Here is a 5781-nt window from a genome sequence, read left to right as displayed (position 1 = left end):
GAGCTCAGAAGGCTTATATTATTTGACTAGTATTTGTGGACATATAATCAAGTAGGTGTTGATGCTTTTGAACTGTGGTGCTGGAGAAGACTCTTGAGAGTCCCTTGGACTGCAAGGAGATCCAACCAGTCCATTCTCAAGGAGATCAATCCTGGGTGTTCATTGGAAGGACTGATGCTAAAGCTTAAACTCCAATACTTCGGCCACCTCATGAGAAGAGTTGCCTCACTGGAAAAGACTCTGATGCTGGGAAGGATTGGGGGCGGGAGGAGAAGGGGATGACAGAGAATGAGATGGCTGGATGGCATCACCGACTTGATGGACATGAGTTTGAGTGAACTCCGGGAGTTGGTAATGGACAGGGAGGCCTGGCGTGCTGTGATTCATGGGGTCACAAAGAATTGGACATGACTGAGCGACTGAACTGAACTGAACTGAATCTAGTAGGTGTCTTTCTAAGCCTTTTGGAATATAAATCTTTCTTACTTGAAATGGAAACAAACTCATAAATTTTGCCCAGCTAAGCCATTCTTAAATTGGTTATAGTGTAACATTTAGCTAGGATTTTACAACCATTTCCACACTCATAAATCTTAATCATTGTGCTCAGAATTTTATATTAGAAGTAGGAGTAATTACAAACAGTAATTTACTGATAGTCCAAAGGTACTGAATAGCAAAAACTGTTCCACTGTTTATTCTTGGTGCACATAAAACAATATTTACAAAAAAGAAAAGGTTATGGAGGAGGACCTGGTTATGTTTTTCTAAGGCATTTTTCCTTTCAACCCCAAACTGGGCTTTTGATTAGGTTAGGCTATCAGTTTAAAACATTGCCAAGCTCTGCTTTTCAATACAATCCTTGTTGTTCCTTCCCTCCTCCCTACCTCCCTTCCTTTTTCCCTTCTATATTCCTTGCTCTCTTGCTTCTTTCCTACTTACTTTTTCATTCATTCATTTATTCTCTCTTTGAAAGACCAATGTATAGCATTTAAAACCATTTAATTATTTGGTTTTTAATCTATAAATAGGTTTCCCTAGTGGCTCAAATGGTAAAGAATCTGCCTCCAATGCAGGAGACATGAGTTTGATCCCTGGGTTGGGAAGATTTCCTGGAGAAGGGAATGGCTACCCACTCCAGTATCCTTGCCTGGAGAATTCCATGGACAGAGGAGCCTGGTGGGCTACAGTCTATGGGTTGGCAAAGAGTTGGACATGACTGAGCAACTAACAGTTTCACTTTTCACTTTTTCATCAGCTAGTCAACACCATTAAATAAAGAGAAAGTAAGACAGAATTCTTGGCAACCATAGGATGATCAAAGTCATAAGCTCTAGACTAAAACTTGTCTGTGGATAGTTTCCATTTGGCTGCCCCGTATGCCGACACTTCTCCTAGTTGACTTAATCACAATTTAGGTAGAAGATAGGATGAAACGGGGCAAATAGATATTCCTTTTCCTATTTACCTGGTAGCTGGGGTTTGGGGAAGTGAACTGAGCTCAATTAATTTACTAATCGATGTCCTGGTCCAAGCTTTGAATTTTGAAGAAAATAAATAGCATTCAGAATTTATAGAATTTTTGATGCGACGGGAAGTTAGCAATTAATTCAGTGGTTCTCAATCTTAGCTACACATTAGAATCATTCAGGAAGTTTTAAAAAATACTAGTGGGCAGAACTTCTATCACAGATATTGTGACTTAATTGACCTGGGGTGGGGCTTAAGCATTTATAGTTAAAAATGCCCCAGCTGATTGTCATGTGCAGTTGGAGTTAAAAACCATTGATCTAGTCCAGCTTCCGGGGTTCACACAATAGAAAAAAGAACACCAGATTTGGATCAAAAAAATGTTAAATCTCCTCTGAACCATTTATTGATCTTAAGGAGTTGCTTACCCTCTCACTGCCTCAGCTCCTTCAACTGCAAAGGGAAATAACATAAACTGCCCTAATCAATTAAGAGAGATTTCTCTAATGCAGGAACAGATAAATGTATGATCAATGAGGATGAACAAATTACCCAAGTTAAACCTAAATCAAGAAGTATTAGGAGTAAGTTAAGGATGTAATTTAGATTTTTGTATTCACTTGTGCCACTAGACCTCATTGCCCCAGTGTTTATTTTTATGGTCTGAAGACATAACTATTAAACTATTTGCTAATATCAACTGTAGTTCAAACTTTTGTTTTTAGTTATATCTTTTCCACTCTTAATACTGCTGAAAGTGAGAGAAAGTCTTCATACTCAGGTATAACTAAAGTAATTATCAAGGTTTTGATTGGGATATACTTTTTTTTTTTTAATGGTTAAAGACGAAAAACTAGAAAGTAGTTCTTCAGCTGACAAGGGAAGAGGGAGTGAACTATCATTTTGGTTTCCACCCTCAGTGTGTGGCCAGAATTTCCCTGACCCTGCATAGGATAGAAGGAAAGATACGAGAGTCAAACAAAGTGAGTGATTTTTCAAAGTTATAGGAGTTCAGAAATAAGGGTAAATAGCATGAGGTGCTATTGTTAAAGAAGACATTTATTTCATTTTAAAGTGGGAAGCTAAGTCATTTTATGAAAGTAAATATTTTTCTTATAAGATGATGCTTTAGTCAGGGATACAATAAACATGTGATATTGAACAGATTAGACATTATGAAATGCATTTAAAAGTGAAGTCTTGTTTGAAAGCAAGCTGGAGAAATCTCTTCATTTGCAAGCTGAGTTAAAAGCAGAGATCCATTTTTCTATAGAAGTTAGTCTTTAGAGCTTACATTTGTGTCTGAAATAAAATGCAAACTGAGAAATCTAATACTTTATCAATATAAATTTTATTTATAAAATATTTCACTGAATGACAATAATATTTTTTAAATTGAAATTGTCAAGAAAACAAAATTTTATCAATGATATGATGATTTAGTAGTTCTCTAAATTGTTACTTTTTGCAGATATTTTGGTTTTAGTGAAGTTTACTTTTTTAAAAAAGTGTGCATACATAATTTTTTTCACTGTATTTACATTCTGGTTATTATTGGGTTTTTTTATGATCATTACTTAAAATAATCTATTGGATAATTTTTTACATGAAGAGCCACTGTAAGATATGCCACTGTATGAAAATCTTGACCTATTATTTCAAACCACAGATGAAAATTGTATGTGCGCTTCCTTTTTTGTTTTACCTCCTCTGTGGTAGAAAAGATTCAGTAAATAATGACTGAACTCCTGATGCCTCCATGCTATCACTGAGGACATTATGTGGATAATGCAAAGTCTCTGCCTTCACTTACTCTGTTGGAAGATAAATGGAAGTTGGCTTTCAAACATAAACTGTTTTAGCCCTAGAACAGTGCCAGTGCCAGGTAGATGCTAGTGCTTCAGGTTGCTTCAATTTTTAATTATATCACACCTTTCACTGAAAAATAAGTAAAAGCCCAGAAAATCAATCTTCCATCTAGTTGGGAAAACTGGAATCTGCTCTGAGAAAACTATTATGTTGGAATGGAGCAAGATACAGTAGTCACTGCCTCATATAAAAAAATTCCTTCCTCAAACAATAATTACTATGGCGCTTTAATAATTACTATGGCATCAGAAGGACTGATGCTGAAGCTGAAGTTCCAATACTTTGGCCACCTGATGCGAAGGACTGACTCATTGGAAAAGACCTTGATGCTGGGAAAGGTGAAGGCAAGAGGAGAAGGGGACGGTTGGATGGCATCACTGACTCTCTGGACATGAGTTTGAGCAAGCTCTGGGAGTTGGTAATGGACAGGGAAGCCTGGCCTGCTGCAGTCCATGGGGTCACAGAATCAGACACAACTTAGCGACTGAACTGAATTGATGGCACCTTATTTATATTGGCTTGGCCAAAAAATTCGTTTGGGTTTTTCCCATATCATCTTACAGACAGACCTGAATGAATTTTTTGGCCAACCCAATAGCTATAAAGCGTTTTAAGAAATACAGTTGACCCTTGAACAATAGGGACATTGGAGGTCTCACCTCAACATAGTCCAAATTCTGAGCATAACTACTAGGTCAGCCCCCCATATCCCAGGTTTCACATCTGTGAATTCAACCAACCCAGATTGTGTAGTAACATACTACACATCTATTGAAAAAAAAAAAAAAGCCAAGTATTGATACAAGTGGATCTGTGCCGTTCAAACCCATGGTGTTCAAGAGTCAACTGTAATATAATCGAGCTTCCAAACAACCGTGTGAAGTACTCAGGGAGATAGCATAGTTTGGGGTTAAGAGGATGAGCCATAGATTCACCACTTAATCTCAACTCTGGAACCTTCAAAAACTTAACCTCTCTCCTCAGTTTCCACTAATACTCAAAGTTACCTCACATGGATGTTGTGCAGACTGAAGGAAAATATTTAAAGTATGTAGTAGTACAGTGTTCATCATGACAATCGGTGACTATTTTCATTCGAGATTATATCATTCTTCATCTGTTTCAACAGCTTAAAGAAGATGAAATTTACAAAGGTTGAGAGGAAAGGATTCACAGCTATGAAACGGAGGGGTGACACTCTGAACCCCAATCTTCTGACTCTAAATCCTTTTTTCAGTTTTAAGACGGTGCATGCATATTCAGCCAGATGGTACGTAAATCACTGCCAGAATATTAATAACTTTGGTAAGTAAATTTACTTCAGGTTGACGTTTATGAAGGTTATCATTTAACCCATCTACCATCATTACATTTTCTTAAATTGTGAAATGAGAAGTATGTTACCTTATGTTATTACAGCATTTTCTTAAAAAAAAAAAACACTATTTTCCTGTTTTTCCTTTCTTCGGTTTATTTCCAGCTTTCACTTTAAGTCTAACTTTACCAAGAAACATCTGACACAAAAAGGTTTCCTGCAGTTTTCTACTAACATTATACTTATTACTTAACCCTCAAATAGGGTTTGCGGACAGCAAAGTCAGTAGTACACTCAGTTTAAACATGACATAACTCAGTAAGGTTAAATGTTCAAATCGAGGCAACAGAAGTAGTCTTTCTAATTCTTCAAGTTGCGAATGAGTGGCTGGGTGAGAAGTTACTACTAATCACACTAAAAGATGATAATATTTATACATGAAAAATTATCACCTTCTAAACAGTTGAAAAAGCATGGAAACTGTTGATAATACTGTAATTTAAAAACAAAAACAAAAACGTGGACTGGTCCTGCCGAGATGTGTTAAGATAGGGCTCAAATGCCCCAAAGACAGGCTTCAGAACAAACCCAAGCCCGGTAAAAGCGCCGCACTAACTGGTAGATTCCACGCGAACCACTTGCCTCCCACGTGTCTTTCAGGAAACGCACAGAACACGAGGGATAAAAGGAAGCCAAAGAGGGCCAGGGGAAAGGTGAAATCCGTGGCGACGGCTTCCCTGGGAGACTGAGGGCTCCCGAAGGCTGGGGCAGGCTGGAGGGACCTCGCGGAGCATCAGGCGGGCACCGGGGTCTGAGAACAGGCCTGGAAGGAGCACGGGGAAAGCGTTTGTTGAGGGAGCGGGCGGTCCGTGAACCCCACCCCTTGGAGCTCCGCAGAGGATCGGCTACCCCGGATTGAGTCGGGGGTGGAGGAAGTGAGAGCGCAGAAGCAGCAATGCATGCAGGAAGGAGTCGCTAGAGGAGCGACAGGTGGGAGCTAGCCAGAGTCCGAGGTTCGCGCGGGTGGGTGTTGGCCGCACCTGCGAGGCCTCCGGGCCGCCGTAGCCCCGCCCCCCGCGCGTGGCGCCCCGACGCTTGGCGCGCGGGCCGCTCTCCTTACAGAGGTC

Source organism: Moschus berezovskii, chromosome 9 (assembly GCF_049115385.1).
Source record: "Moschus berezovskii isolate FMDL1 chromosome 9, NW_MosBer_1.0, whole genome shotgun sequence".
NCBI lineage: Eukaryota > Metazoa > Chordata > Mammalia > Artiodactyla > Moschidae > Moschus > Moschus berezovskii.
Note: the sequence above shows the minus strand (reverse complement) of the source record.